At 60.6% G+C, this 12,160-nt stretch overlaps 2 non-coding genes across 2 annotated transcripts; both read right to left on the reverse strand.

Annotated features, from left to right (window-relative positions):
- Positions 1-193: 193 nt before the first annotated feature.
- LOC142768075 (5.8S ribosomal RNA) lies at positions 194-346 on the reverse strand. Its single transcript, XR_012885252.1, has one exon. It is a non-coding gene; the product is annotated as a 5.8S ribosomal RNA (ribosomal RNA).
- Positions 347-2,065: 1,719 nt separating this feature from the next.
- Positions 2,066-3,880, reverse strand: LOC142767982 (small subunit ribosomal RNA). Its single transcript, XR_012885188.1, has one exon. It is a non-coding gene; the product is annotated as a small subunit ribosomal RNA (ribosomal RNA).
- Positions 3,881-12,160: the final 8,280 nt, after the last annotated feature.

Raw genomic sequence — 12,160 nt, forward strand, 5'->3', positions numbered from 1 at the left:
CATCCTCAATGCAGTCGGTCGCCCCCGTTTCGGTTGGGCTCTGGCACGACGGTCGCCACCGTCTCGCCCTTGAGTGGCCGCTGTTGGCGCTCGCTGTGAGGTGTTCAGCGTGCTGTCCGTGTTGCCGACGCGGTCAAAACGAGTCGACGGCTCACGTTCCCTTGTGCGCCGAAGGCTCTCTTGATATGTGATCCGACCCTCAGACAGACGAAGCCAAGGGAAGACCCAAGGCCGCAATGTGCGTTCAAAGAATCAGTGCTCAGTGTGTCCTGCAATTCACACCAAGTCTCGCAGCTGGCTGCGTTCTTCATCGACCCGAGAACCGAGTGATCCACCGCTTAGAGTCGTGAAAAAGTGTTTGTTCAATTCCGTACAGTCAAAACCAAACGTTTCTGGCACTCGGCCAAACAGTGGCCAAGAAGGGCGCTTTTCAGCGCACGCTTGGACTCCAAAACTCTGCCGCGCCTTTTTCGGCTGCCGCAAATCGAGCAAACGGTGTGTTTCGGACGGCGTTTCGCTTCCGCTACTTGCGAGTGCTTTCGTGGTCCACCCCTCTATAAATACTCGGGAGGCGTCGAAGCCGGTTCTCCAAGCCGGACCCGTAGGTATCGTTGTGTGCTCGCTCTCATTGGCCCGCCTAACCAGAAAATGCCTGCGGTACACCCATTTGGATAAGAGTGCACGCAGATGCGGGCCTCGACGGCTACACATTTCCTCGGGCGGCCGCCTCCCGGCCTCCGTGGAGCGCGGGATGCACGGTCCCATCGACAAGCCTCTCCCGTTTTTACCGTGGCGTCGCGGTTCACCACGGCGGGCGGGTCGGTCTCCTCCGCATAAAAAGGGGGACCCCCGCTTTTTGTTCCACGAAATCGCACAAGCTTTTTTCGCATCCACGGTTTGCCACCGCACACCAAAATGCCGATCCGGCTGCCTACTTTAGCCAACAGGTGGAGCCAGGCGCGCCGTACTTGCGCGGCACTTCCCACGTCCACCGAAGTCGGTGCCAAGGACCACTTTCGGCGCCGGAGCCGCGTACGAGCCTACTCGAGGCGGAAGAACGAAGCCAGCAAGGGCCTGGCCGCAAGTGCGTTCAATTGTCGGGACGTCCAAGTCCCTCGTTCTTCCGTGCTTCCTCTTTCGGCAAGTCGTTGCGGCACCTTCCCAAAGCGCGCAGACCCGCTAATCGCGACGAGCGCGACGTGGCCGTGCCGCCTTTCCCTCGGCAGCAAGCAAAACGCCTGGCAACGTCGACGCTCCCCTAACCGCGATCTCGCACCGTGTTTCGTGTGGCGAATTCAAAAGCCGGCCGGCGCTGCTGCAACCATTACGGTCGGTACGCATACGCCGCGGAGGGCGGGACGGTCATCGGAGCGTGCGGTTCCTCCATCGAGTACTGCGCACCTCGGCCGTCGCATCGCCGTGCCATGACCGGCCGCGCGTCAACGCGAACCGGTGCCAGCGAGATCCCTCGCCTGCAAGAACCGACCGGCAGCCTCCGTCACCCGAGGACGCGGAGGCGCTTGCCGCGGACGGCGGGACGGTATGCACTGGTGCACAGCGGACCCGTCACATCGCCAGTTCCTTGACCGACCGCCGACGCTTGTGCCGTTCCTCTCGTACTTGGCAGTCGCCGCGCGATTGTCGGGTCTCGTTCTTGCACGCTCGAACGGTCGGGAGGGCACTCGGCTGGCGTTTCGGGAACGCGCAGCCTCGCCTTCTACCGACGTAACCACGACTCGCCGTTCGCGCTCCGCCGCTCCTGTTTACAGTACTAGGCGGTCCCGCAGCGGTCGGGTCGCGCATTTCGAGCGCTTCGAGCCACGGTGCAGTGGCGGGTCGAAAGCCGACCTATGAGTGCGTTGCGCCGTTTGTACCCGCGTCCGCCACCTGGCCGACCGTCCAAGGTCGCGGTGTTGGCGTCCGCTGGGCGCAACAATTTGTCACGGGGTGCCGCTCCACATTCAGGCAGCCCCGTGGGGAAAAGCCGACCCCGCGTCCAAACGGGGTCAGCGGCAGAAAGTGTCGGGCGCAGACGCAGCTGAGGCGCTCACCCTTCACAATCCGTTAATGATCCTTCCGCAGGTTCACCTACGGAAACCTTGTTACGACTTTTACTTCCTCTAAATGATCAAGTTTGGTCATCTTTCCAACAGACCGGCGCAACCGAAAGGCCGCGCCGGACATCGGTCCGAAGACCTCACTAAATCATTCAATCGGTAGTAGCGACGGGCGGTGTGTACAAAGGGCAGGGACGTAATCAACGCGAGCTTATGACTCGCGCTTACTGGGAATTCCTCGTTCAAGGGGAACAATTGCAAGCCCCTATCCCAATCACGAAAGAAGTTCCACGGGTTACCCAGTCTTTTCAGACAGGGATAAAGACACGCTGCTTCCTTCAGTGTAGCGCGCGTGCGGCCCCGGACATCTAAGGGCATCACAGACCTGTTATTGCTCTGTTTCGTGCGGCTAGGAGCCGCTTGTCCCTCTAAGAAGGTTGTAAGGTGCTGGGAACCCCGCACCTATTTAATAGGCTAGAGTCTCGTTCGTTATCGGAATTAACCAGACAAATCGCTCCACCAACTAAGAACGGCCATGCACCACCATCCACCGAATCAAGAAAGAGCTCTCAATCTGTCAATCCTCCCAGTGTCCGGGCCGGGTAAGTTTTCCCGTGTTGAGTCAAATTAAGCCGCAGGCTCCACTCCTGGTGGTGCCCTTCCGTCAATTCCTTTAAGTTTCAGCTTTGCAACCATACTTCCCCCGGAACCCAAATACTTTGGTTTCCCGGAAGCTGCCCGCCGAGTCATTTGAGTAACTCAGGCGGATCGCTGGTTGGCATCGTTTATGGTCAGAACTAGGGCGGTATCTGATCGCCTTCGAACCTCTGACTTTCGTTCTTGATCAATGAAAACATTCTTGGCAAATGCTTTCGCAGTAGTTCGTCTTGCGACGGTCCAAGAATTTCACCTCTAGCGCCGCAATACGAATGCCCCCGTCCGTCCCTCTTAATCATTACCTCGTATTCCAAAAACCAACAGAACAGAAACGAGGTCTTGTTCTATTATTCCATGCAAGTTTATTCAGGCGACTCGCCTGCGTTGAGCACTCTAATTTTTTCAAAGTAAAAGCACCGGCCATCTCGAGGCACACAATGAAGTGCACCAAGAAAGAACCGGCATGATGTTCAGTCCGAGCCGTCGCATCGGGTAGATGCACTACTCGTCTGGAACTGAGATCCAACTACGAGCTTTTTAACCGCAGCAGCTTTAGTATACGCTATTGGAGCTGGAATTACCGCGGCTGCTGGCACCAGACTTGCCCTCCAATTGATCCTCGTTAAAGGATTTAGAGTGTACTCATTTCAATTACGGGGCCTCAAAAGAGTCCCGTATTGTTATTTTTCGTCACTACCTCCCCGTGCCGGGAGTGGGTAATTTGCGCGCCTGCTGCCTTCCTTGGATGTGGTAGCCGTTTCTCAGGCTCCCTCTCCGGAATCGAACCCTGATTCTCCGTTACCCGTAACAACCATGGTAAGCAAGTAACCTACCATCGAAAGTTGATAAGGCAGACACTTGAAAGAAACGTCGCCGGCTCGTGGCCATGCGATCAGCACAAAGTTATCCAGAGTCACCACACAATACGGGCCGAAACCCGATCGATCTTGGTCTAATAAAAGCACCCGTTACCCAAAGGGCTCCAGGCTCACTGCATGTATTAGCTCTAGAATTGCCACAGTTATCCAAGTAGGAAGAAACGATCTAAGGAACCATAACTGATTTAATGAGCCATTCGCGGTTTCGCCTTATTTCGGCATGTACTTAGACATGCATGGCTTAATCTTTGAGACAAGCATATGATTACTGGCAGGATCAACCAGGTAATCGTTCGACTGCGCGTCCGTCCTCGCCCTCGGCGGGCCGGACGCAGTCTGTGTGCGGCGGAGGCCACCTTCAGGCGCCCCAACACGCTTATTTTGCACTCCGAGATGACGGCGTTCGAGCTCGCTACGGCACAACCTTCCCGAAAGACGAGTGGGAGCCGTGCGGCAAGAAGCACGTTCATGCTCGCTCTTTTTCGTTGCATCGACTCGGTCGCGCCGTGCGGGTTGCCCAAGCCCGCTGCACTGTCGGTGGACCGGCCGGAACTAGCAACGGAGCCGAGACTGCAAAGCCGCCAGACGACGGGTCACGCCCGCGTCTTCGGCGCTTTCGCATCTGAATCGCCCGAGGACGACACGGAACACACCTCGATATCGTGGTAAAACGGCACCGTCCGACAACCAGCCCCTAACGCATCAAGCGGATGAGGCTGCAGACGACTGCCGTGGATTCCCCTGGAGCAGACCCGAGGACACGCTTGACGAGGCCGAAGCCCGCCGCATATCAGACACCCGGTCGCTTTCGCGTACGCCGCTCACGAGAACCCCCACATAATAGCAGCGATAAGTACCCAGACCTCCTTGGGCCCTAATACGAGCGTACTCGAGAAAATTTCACCGCGGGTGTGCCCCGAAACGTGTGGCATGTTGAGCGTGCCACAAGTCTACGTCGCTCTCAAACCCGCCGAGGTCGTAGAATTTGCGACCCTACTCACGAAATTCCCACCGAGGATACGGCCGCAAACGTACCGCACCTTGGGTAGGCCACGAGTTTGTGCAACACTACGCTGACGGCACAGCACCGAGGTCGTGCGCGCACGCACGGGAAAATTCCGCCGCGGTTTCTGCCGAAAACGTGAGGCACCACGACTCTCCGCAAGTTCGCGTCGACTGCGAAAGACCGAAGTCGTGAACGACGTGTCCGCTACTCGCCGCCGACACGCTGGACACCAAACGTACAACGACTCGACGGCGTCGTAGAGGCCCACGACGCGGTTTTCCTTAACGACGTCTCGGCGTGGCACCGACAGGTTAGAACGGCCGACCAACGTTCCCTGTCCGCCGTTCGGCTCAGTCGAAGGGCTCGGCGACTTCGGCAACGCTGCGAAGCCGCACGGTGACGCACGCCATGTCCCCATTTTTTTTTTTCTTTCTGCGTCTGCCGGGGTGCCCCTATAATAGCAGCGATAAGCACCCAGACCGCCGTGGGTCGCTCGCCCCGGCTGACGTGGTTTTTCGTACTCCTGCGGCGGTCGCCGTCAAGCACGTCCAAATACGCTACTTTCGTGGGCGCATTCACGCTCTTTCGCTTCGCCGGAGTGCCAGCACTCACTCTGCCAAAAACGGCGAACATCCGAGCGGCGGTTCCCACTTTTGCGTCGGCGTCGCAAACCCCGCCCCGGCAGACGAGGTTTGCCGTACTCGTGCGACGGTGGCCGGCGGGCACGTCGAAAGACGCCGATATCGTGCGCGAATTGGCGCACCTTGGCTTCACCGGAGTGCCGCCACTGACTCCTCCAAAAACGGCGAAGATCCGAGCGGCGCTTCCCACTTTCGCATCGGCGTCCCGAACTCCGCCCCGGCTGACGCGGTTTACCGTACTCGTGCGACGGTCGCCGGCGAGCACGTGGAAAGACGCCGATATCGTGCCCGAATCGGCTCCGTTCGGCTTCGCCGGAGTGCCAGCACTGGCTCGGCGAAAGACGACGAACATCCGAGCGACGGTTCTCACTATTGCGTACGCGTCGCAAACCCCGCCCCGGCAGACGCACTTTGCCGTACTCGTGCGACGGTCGCCGGCGAGCACGTAGAAAGACGCCGATATCGTGCCGGAATCGGCCCCGTTTGGCTTCGCCGGAGTGCCAGCACTCACTCGGCCACAAACGGCGAACATCCGAGCGGCGGTTCCCACTTAGCCGTCGGCGTCCCGAACTCCGCCCCGGCAGACGCGGTTGCCGAGCTCGTGCGACTAGCGACCGCGAAGCCGTCTCGCGACGCCGCTTTCGTGCGCGGCTCCCACTGCGACCTGGGTCACCCGAGGTCGACGAGCAAAAAAGAATGTCGAAAAAAATTTTTTTTTTTTTTTGCGTCTGCCGGGGTGCCCCTATAATAGCAGCGATAAGCACCCAGACCGCCATGGGTCGCTCGCCCCGGCTGACGTGGTTTTTCGTTTTCCTGCGGTGGTCGTCGTCAAGCACGTCCAAACACGCCACTTTCGTGGGCGCATTCGCGCTCTTTCGCTTCGCCGGAGTGCCAGCACTCACTCTGCCAAAAACGGCGAACATCCGAGCGGCGGTTCCCACTTTTGCGTCGGCGTCGCAAACCCCGCCCCGGCAGACGAGGTTTGCCGTACTCGTGCGACGGTGGCCGGCGGGCACGTCGAAAGACGCCGATATCGTGCGCGAATTGGCGCACCTTGGCTTCACCGGAGTGCCGCCACTGACTCCTCCAAAAACGGCGAAGATCCGAGCGGCGCTTCCCACTTTCGCATCGGCGTCCCGAACTCCGCCCCGGCTGACGCGGTTTACCGTACTCGTGCGACGGTCGCCGGCGAGCACGTGGAAAGACGCCGATATCGTGCCCGAATCGGCTCCGTTCGGCTTCGCCGGATTGCCAGCACTGGCTCGGCGAAAGACGACGAACATCCGAGCGACGGTTCTCACTATTGCGTACGCGTCGCAAACCCCGCCCCGGCAGACGCACTTTGCCGTACTCGTGCGACGGTCGCCGGCGAGCACGTAGAAAGACGCCGATATCGTGCCGGAATCGGCCCCGTTTGGCTTCGCCGGAGTGCCAGCACTCACTCGGCCACAAACGGCGAACATCCGAGCGGCGGTTCCCACTTAGCCGTCGGCGTCCCGAACTCCGCCCCGGCAGACGCGGTTGCCGAGCTCGTGCGACTAGCGACCGCGAAGCCGTCTCGCGACGCCGCTTTCGTGCGCGGCTCCCACTGCGACCTGGGTCACCCGAGGTCGACGAGCAAAAAAGAATGTCGAAAAAAATTTTTTTTTTTTTTTTTGCGTCTGCCGGGGTGCCCCTATAATAGCAGCGATAAGCACCCAGACCGCCATGGGTCGCTCGCCCCGGCTGACGTGGTTTTTCGTTTTCCTGCGGTGGTCGTCGTCAAGCACGTCCAAACACGCCACTTTCGTGGGCGCATTCGCGCTCTTTCGCTTCGCCGGAGTGCCAGCACTCACTCTGCCAAAAACGGCGAACATCCTAGTGGCGGTTCCCACTTTTGCGTCGGCGTCGCCAACCCCGCCCCGGCATACGCGGTTTGCCGTACTCGTGCGGCGGTGGCCGGCGGGCACGTCGAAAGACACCGATATCGTGCGCGAGTCGATGCTTCTTGGTCTCGCAGGAGGGCCGCCACTCACTCCTGCAAAAACGGCGAAGATCCGAGCGGCGCTTCCCACTTTTTCGTCGGCGTCGCAAACCGCCCCGGCAGACGCGCTTTGCCGTACTCGTGCGACGGTCGCCGGCGAGCACGTCGAAATACGCCGATATCGTGCCCGAATCGGCCCCGTTTCGCTTCGCCGGAGTGCCAGCACTCGCTCGGCCAAAGACGACGAACATCCGAGCGACGGTTCCCACTATTGCGTACGCGTCGCGAACCCCGCCCCGGCAGACGCGGTTTGCCGTACTCGTGCGGCGGTGGCCGGCGGGCACGTCGAAAGACGCCGATATCGTGCACGAATTGGCGCTCCTTGGCTTCACCGGAGTGCCAGCACTCACTCGGCCAAAAACGGCGAACATCCGAGCAGCGGTACCCACTTAGCCGTCGGCATCCCGAACTCCGCGCCGGCTGACGCGGTTGCCGAGCTCGTGCGACTAGCGACCGCGAACGCGTCTCGCGACGCCGCTTTCGTGCGCGGCTCCCATTGCGACCTGGGTTACCCGAGCTCGACCAGCAAAAAAGAAGGTCGAAAATTTTTTTTTTTTTTTCTGCGTCTGCCGGGGTGCCCCTATAATAGCAGCGATAAGCACCCAGACCGCCGTGTGTCGCTCGCCCCGGCTGACGTGGTTTTTCGTACTCCTGCAGCGGTCGCCGTCACGCACGTCCAAATACGCCACTTTCGTGGGCGCATTCGCGCTCTTTCGCGTCGCCGGAGTGCCAGCACTCACTCTGCCAAAAACGGCCAACATCCGAGCGGCGGTTCCCACTTTTGCGTCGGCGTCGTAAACCCCGCCCCGGCAGACGCGGTTTGCCCTACTCGTGCGACGGTCGCCGGCGAGCGCGTCGAAAGACGCCGATATCGTGCGCTAATTGGCGCTCCCTGGCTTCTCCGGAGTGCCGCCACTCACTCCTCCAAAAACGGCGAAGATCCGAGCGGCGTTCTCCACTTTCGCATCGGCGTCCCGAACTCCGCCCGGGCTGACGCGGTTTACCGTACTCGTGCGACGGTCGCCGGCGGGCACGTCGAAAGACGCCGATATCGTGCCGTAATCGGCCCCGTTTGGCTTCGCCCGTGTGCCAGCACTCACTCGGCCAAAAACGGCGAACATCCGAGCAGCGTTTCCCACTTTCGCATCGGCGTCCCGAAGCCCGCCCCGGCAGACGCGGTTTGCCCTACTCGAGCGACGGTCGCCGGCGATCACGTCGAAAGGCGCCGAATTCGTGCACGAATCGATGCTTCTTGGTCTCGCAGGAGGGCCGCCACTCACTCCTGCAAAAACGGCGAAGATCCGAGTTGCGCTTCCCACTTTTTCGTCGGCGTCCCGAACTACGCCCCGGCTGACGCGGTTTACCGTACTCGTGCGACGGTCGCCGGCGGGCACTTCAAAATACGCCGATTTCGTGGGCGCATTCACGCTGTTTCGCTTCCCCGGAGTGCCAACACTCACTCTGCCGAAAGCGGCGATCATCCGAGCGGCGGTTCCCACTTTTGCGTCGGCTTCGCAAACGGCGCCCCGGCAGACGCGCTCGTGCGACGTACTCGTGCGACGGTCGCCGGCGAGCACGTCGAAAGACGCCGATATCGTGCTCGAATCGACCCCGTTTCGCTTCGCCGGAGTGCTGCCAGTCACGGCGCAGAAAACGGCGAACAAGTGTTTTTTTTTTTTTTTTTCCTAGAATTTGTGTTATAGAAGGCACATTTGATATCGGACGATAATTTTCAACTTTATCACGCGCACCGATTTTCGTGTAGAGGTTTGCAAGTTTATGGGAATTTCTCCACTTGGAATAATGCGATTTAGTAGTACTACGAGAACTTCATGGATGTACTCAAGGGTACGGGGCAAGTCAGTTACGTCAACACCTGCAGATTTTTTACACTTCAAACTGAAAATTGTTGGTTGTGAGTCCTCGTGTGATATTAAAGGCCGATTCGCTAACACATAGAACAAAGAAAGAAAGGAAGAAAAAACGCCCGCGCTCGCTCAAGAAACCTGGGTTCGCAACAAGTGGCAACAACAAGCAACCGAGCGATGTGCGCCAAAACCCGTGGCGGCCGAACAAACGCGAAGTCCCAACCGCGTCAGCCGGGGCGGCACGGGACAGGAAAAATCACTTCAGCCGGGGCGGCGGGGCACCGAATAAACCTCGTCACCTCGTCGCAGGATAAAAGAGGAAACAAAAAGTCTAAACAGCGTCTGCTGGAGCGAATGCGTAATAAAACAACAACAACAACAAAAAAAAAAAACACCCGCGCTCAAGAAGTCTGCAATCACCACAAAAGGCGACTGTGACCGAGCAGCGTCAGCCGGGGCCGTGCGGAAACGGAAAAACCGCGACTACCGGGGCGTCGAGGCACCGAAAAATCCACTTCAGCCGCGGCGAAAAAAAAAAACAAAAAGAAAGACGGAGGGGGGGGGGGGAACCACGTCTGCCGGGGCGAAGGAAAAAAAAAAAACGCGTCTGCCGGGGCGAGCCCGGGTGCGGCACCACCGGGAAAACTGTGGCAAACAGACATGGCGATCGAGTGAGTGGGCCGCCAGCCAGGCTCAGCCAAAAAGTGCAAAGTCCGAACTGCGTCAGCCGGGGCGGCAAAAACCACGTCAGCCGGGGCGGCGCAAAAAACCGCGTCTGCCGGGGCGGCACGAAACCGCGTCAGCCGGGGCGGCGCGAAAACTGCGTCAGCCGGGGCGAAAGAAAAAAAAAAAAAAAACGCGTCTGCCGGGGCGAGCCCGGGTGCGGCACCACCGGGAAAACTGTGGCAAACAGACATGGCGATCGAGTGAGTGGGCCGCCAGCCAGGCACAGCCGAAAAGTGCAAAGTCCGAACCGTGTCAGCCGGGGCGGCAAAAAACCGCGTCAGCCGGGGCGGCGCAAAAAACCGCGTCTGCCGGGGCGGCACGAAACCGCGTCTGCCGGGGCGGCGCGAAAACTGCGTCAGCCGGGGCGAGCCCGGGTGCGGCACCACCGGGAAAACTGTGGCAAACAGACATGGCGATCGAGTGAGTGGGCCGCCAGCCAGGCTCAGCCAAAAAGTGCCAAGTCCGAACTGCGTCAGCCGGGGCGGCAAAAAACCGCGTCAGCCGGGGCGGCGCAAAAAACCGCGTCTGCCGGGGCGGCGCGAAAACCGCGTCTGCCGGGGCGGCGCGAAAACTGCGTCAGCCGGGGCGAAAGAAAAAAAAAAACGCGTCTGCCGGGGCGAGCCCGGGTGCGGCACCACCGGGAAAACTGTGGCAAACAGACATGGCGATCGAGTGAGTGGGCCGCCAGCAAGGCTCAGCCAAAAAGTGCTAAGTCCGAACTGCGTCAGCTGGGGCGGCAAAAAACCGCGTCTGCCGGGGCGGCACGAAACCGCGTCAGCCGGGGCGGCGCGAAAACCGCGTCTGCCGGGGCGGCACGAAACCGCGTCAGCCGGGGCGGCGCGAAAACTGCGTCAGCCGGGGCGAGCCCGGGTGCGGCACCACCGGGAAAACTGTGGCAAACAGACATGGCGATCGAGTGAGTGGGCCGCCAGCCAGGCACAGCCGAAAAGTGCTAAGTCCGAACTGCGTCAGCCGGGGCGGCAAAAACCGCGTCAGCCGGGGCGGCGCGAAAACCGCGTCTGCCGGGGCGGCACGAAACCGCGTCAGCCGGGGCGGCGCGAAAACTGCGTCAGCCGGGGCGAGCCCGGGTGCGGCACCACCGGGAAAACTGTGGCTAACAGACATGGCGATCGAGTGAGTGGGCCACCAGCCAGGCTCAGCCAAAAAGTGCTAAGTCCGAACTGCGTCAGCCGGGGCGGCAAAAACCGCGTCAGCCGGGGCGGCGCAAAAAACCGCGTCTGCCGGGGCGGCACGAAACCGCGTCAGCCGGGGCGGCGCGAAAACTGCGTCAGCCGGGGCGAAAGAAAAAAAAAAAACGCGTCTGCCGGGGCGAGCCCGGGTGCGGCACCACCGGGAAAACTGTGGCAAACAGACATGGCGATCGAGTGAGTGGGCCGCCAGCCAGGCACAGCCGAAAAGTGCCAAGTCCGAACTGCGTCAGCCGGGGCGGCAAAAAACCGCGTCAGCCGGGGCGGCGCAAAAAACCGCGTCTGCCGGGGCGGCACGAAACCGCGTCAGCCGGGGCGGCGCGAAAACTGCGTCAGCCGGGGCGAGCCCGGGTGCGGCACCACCGGGAAAACTGTGGCAAACAGACATGGCGATCGAGTGAGTGGGCCGCCAGCCAGGCTCAGCCAAAAAGTGCCAAGTCCGAACTGCGTCAGCCGGGGCGGCGCAAAAAACCGCGTCTGCCGGGGCGGCGCGAAAACCGCGTCTGCCGGGGCGGCGCGAAAACTGCGTCAGCCGGGGCGAAAGAAAAAAAAAACGCGTCTGCCGGGGCGGCAAAAAACCGCGTCTGCCGGGGCGGCACGAAACCGCGTCAGCCGGGGCGGCGCGAAAACCGCGTCTGCCGGGGCGGCACGAAACCGCGTCAGCCGGGGCGAGCCCGGGTGCGGCACCACCGGGAAAACTGTGGCAAACAGACATGGCGATCGAGTGAGTGGGCCGCCAGCCAGGCACAGCCGAAAAGTGCTAAGTCCGAACTGCGTCAGCCGGGGCGGCAAAAACCGCGTCAGCCGGGGCGGCGCAAAAACCGCGTCTGCCGGGGCGAATGCAAAAAAAACAAAGAAAAAAGCCCGCGCTTAATCAAAAGAAAACAAAGAAAAAAGCTTGCGCTTAATCAAAAGAAAACAAACAAAAAAAGTTCGCGCTTAAGCCTGGCGGTGGAACCACCGGGGCAAACAGACCTGGCGATCGAGTGAGTGGGCCGCCAGCCGGGGTGAGCCAAAAAGTGCAAAGTCGGAACCGCGTCAGCCGGGGCGGCGCGAAAACCGCGTCAGCCGGGGCGGCGCAAAAACTGCGTCAGCC

The sequence above is a fragment of the Rhipicephalus microplus genome, chromosome 7 (genome assembly GCF_043290135.1).
Source record: "Rhipicephalus microplus isolate Deutch F79 chromosome 7, USDA_Rmic, whole genome shotgun sequence".
NCBI lineage: Eukaryota > Metazoa > Arthropoda > Arachnida > Ixodida > Ixodidae > Rhipicephalus > Rhipicephalus microplus.